Below are 3,918 nucleotides of genomic sequence, written 5' to 3' on the forward strand. Positions count from 1 at the left end.
ATATATATATATTGCGACCGCACTCACGAGGTGGTGCAACTTCGTCGCTCGTCCGACAAGCTCGATTCCGCGAAAACGGTATAACTGAGTCTAACGCGCGATGAATCGTCATCTCGCCTGTCGAAAACGGGAACAAGAATTGAGCGCCAGGCACGTTATAGAGAGTGCCGCTCTAATCGGAAATTTCGGTGTTCGGAAATATGACTCGATAGGAGATAATTGATCACGCGATCAGACGCGAATTCCGCACGACGGTCGGATAAGTACGGCGATAACCGGCCTCTCAGCTACGGTAATGGTAGAAGGGGTGGCTCGAGGGAAAACGGTCAAAGTTCGGGGAGCGAGAATATTCTGAAAAAAGTAGCAGTGATTAATAACAATAAGAGTAACAAATATATTTGACGAGCAAGTATTACAGTTTGGTAGTATGAATGATACACGACAAGAGACGAGAACACTTGAAACGCGAAGCAATACTGCTTGCACAAAATTGACGGAGACTCGTAATTCGCGTACTCTACAATCGTACTACGGGATCGTATCTCGGACAAACGGAAAATCAAGACCTACTTCTCTTCGGTGGTACGACTCGCTAATTACATGTCCTTCGCATCCGCGTGACACGCGGAATCGGAAATCATGCAGTGCGGGCGTGATATTCGCTAGTAGCGCTCCGCGCCGGCGTACACGGACAAACGTGATCGACGCAAGATGGATCGAAAATATGTGACGAATAAGTCCCGCGGGATCCCGGAAATTCTCTCGAATTCCGTTCCGGCGGCGTAAGGCCTCTTCGGAAACGCGAATTATCACACGCACACAATTACGGAAATATTACACTACAATTACTGGCTGTGGCGCTCGGCGGGCGCGTAGCGCGGTCCTGCAAGAAATATCGACACACAAGGTCAGACGGGGCGCCGGAAGATACAGAAGTTTTATCGGCTCTGGCCGTGCCGCATAACGAAAACGACAATTATTAACGCGCGTTCCCTGCGGCCCGTCAGACACACAAAAATCGGCGGCTTTACATAAGTGTGCTCGTCTCACCGAGAACTCCTCTTCACGGGAACGGCAGCTCGCTTCTCCTTCTGCGCAATGTATCGTTCGTGCACCTCTATCCTGCGTCCTTCCGAACTCGCAACCACAGCACAAGTGCCGGGCGCCGTTGCTTCCGTGATCTCGCTGGGCCGGTGGGCCCACGTGGTATGTACATCCTTACGCGCCCCTATAATTGGCGGGCGTGCGAGCTCGCGACCCCCGCGAATCGCGTGAGGTGCGTAGCGCCGCGGTTCCTGTGTCCCCGCGCGTGGTATTCAAATTACAGGCGACGTCCTTCTGTCGGTGGTACCTCCAGGCTCCCGTTTTGGCACGCTCAGGTGGCTGGTCCTGCGGAACTCCTCCTCGTCAGGGACCATGCCTGGCGGCAGATCTTATTCTTGGGGCGCCCTATTACGTTTCCGACTGCGGGGTCTCTCGCTCGGTCTAGAGCGAAGAGTGGCCATCCCCTTTATCCTCGCCTTAGCTGGCTCGCACCGGAATCTGTAAGGAAGCTCGGCGGCTAAATTGTTCTCGAGTTAAGGAAAGGCACGCGAATTAAAAGATACGACTTGTGTACGCTGCTTCCTCGGGTGTCTTCCTTGTCTTCGTGGTCTTCTTCTCCCGGTCGCTACGGTGTCGGTGAGACGAGGAAAATCCTACAATTTGTCGGGAGCCGCCGATACGGTATAACAAATAGTCGAGATCGCTACGGAAACTACAAAAACGATTATAAACGGTATTCGGTATTCAGGCGGCGGAGGCCACGCAAATGTGGCCCGCGCCACGCGTCCGCTTCCGAAAATCGGGAGGACGCAGGACTCAAAACTACCGTCCGCGGTCAGGTCCACAGATCCCTTGTGACTGTCCCTTTCAGTCCCTGTCAGTCACGACAGTCCAAAAAGGGACGTCACGTCACAATATATATAAATACATGTACATTTTTATATAAAATAAATGTATTTATTAATCATAGATTTCCTTTTCTTGCTATTACTTAATTGGTATTTGTTCGAAGACGTTTTTCATGATAATACTATAAGGAAATATTTTAATAGAATCATACATATTAATTAATGTATATTTTATTTCAGTACTCGCGGCATTTTATATATGTTTGTGTATATCAGTATTGTATCTATATACTTCTTTTAAGCCGTAAATGGCGCGAGACTTATCGATCTCATGGAACTTTATTCAATCCTTTTAAATTCATTAATAACATGATAATTATAAAGTTAACGTTCAGTTTTTAATTTAAATTAAACTAATAAATTAATTTTTTCCGTTTGACTGAGATTTGACGTTTATTGGTATTAATAGCGTGTGACCATTATTTTTGATAAAAAAATACACGATTAGATACTTGAAACAATAAAACAGTAATACTGGAGTAAACAGAAATTACAAATTCAAAAATTACAATCACATACATTAATTAGCAGTATGAATCGCTTAATGATATTTCTGACATTCCGGATTCACAATCCAATGTTACGTGATGTGTAAACAAATGTTGATTGATAGTTAATTACCGCCGATTGATATGCTGATTGCAAAAACTATTCATCAATACACGCGTGGCATTTTCATCGTTCCATAATAATAAATTACCAAAAATAATTTTAAATCACGATCACATTTTTCTTTATAAAAATAAAAAAAATAGAATTTGCTTTAAGTAAAAAGTGAAAAAACATACTTATAAGATATCTGAAGATAATACGGCCACCCTTATTTCAAATTAAAATTGTGTTGGTGTGGTAAAGTTGAAAAAATGAAAAACACATAGCCACTTAGTGCTATCTTTCCTTTTTATATTTTTAAAAGAATTTTGGTTTTCACTTTCGATTTTCATTTTGAAATTTAAAATTTGCTAAACACCTTTTTTGCAGGTCATATGGCCAGTAAAGGTAATTAAGCCACTTATCTATTTTTTTCGATAAATCCATTATAATCCATTTCTGCCAAGTTTTACATCACTTTAAGCAAAAAGAGCAATATTTGCAACAGCCAATCCAAAGCATTGATTTCAAAATGCAAGCTTCAGATTGGCTGTCGCAACAAGCTTGCGATCGGCTTGCAACTAATGTAGAACCGGCTTTAGGCCTATCAATAAAGATCAATTTCTAACTATATCATGCACATAACAAACATGATAAACAATAATTAGGATATAGACCGCGTAAGTGATAAACACAATTCAATTGAGAGCGTCTTAAACAGTCGAGGCTGGATCTTGGCACCTAATAATATTTCTATGTAAATCTTAATTCCATATTTCAATCATTTTAAACTGCGCGCCGAATTAATTTCGTGTTTGTAACGCAATCATAAACCGAAGCCGGAATAGTGAGATGACAATTAAATCGATCTTCAATACGATACGATTAAGTTGATAAGTTTTTCGTAGGTTTTTTAAGATGCTTAGGCTGCGTTCCTTTTGAACGCTCACGCGTTGTAAGCGCTTATAAGCTTCGCTTATACCGTTCTTTTTGGCTTTATAAGCGCTCATTCATGACGTCATCATTACGTCATGACTAGTGCTTACAATTGCTCATTTTATCAAGGGCAACGAAAGCGTGAGCGCTATAAGCGTATTAAGCGTCCAAAGGGAACGGTGGTCGTGGTGTTGTCGGAACACACCTAACCAAAATTTGTATGAACTACATAATCTCTAAGATAAATGTCCCAATTAATGACACTGTCCCAATTTGTGACAATCGTATGTCTTTTTCTCAACAAATCAATTAATATAGAGCAATATTCAGTCTAAAAATGTAATTACATACATATATGTATATATGTAACCAGTAAACGAGAATGGATTGAAATAGATTAGAAAAAAATTCATTTAAACGTTCGCGAATGCGTACTTCT

This window comes from Wasmannia auropunctata, unplaced genomic scaffold, assembly GCF_000956235.1.
Source record: "Wasmannia auropunctata unplaced genomic scaffold, wasmannia.A_1.0 LD336067.1, whole genome shotgun sequence".
Classification (NCBI taxonomy): Eukaryota; Metazoa; Arthropoda; class Insecta; order Hymenoptera; family Formicidae; genus Wasmannia; species Wasmannia auropunctata.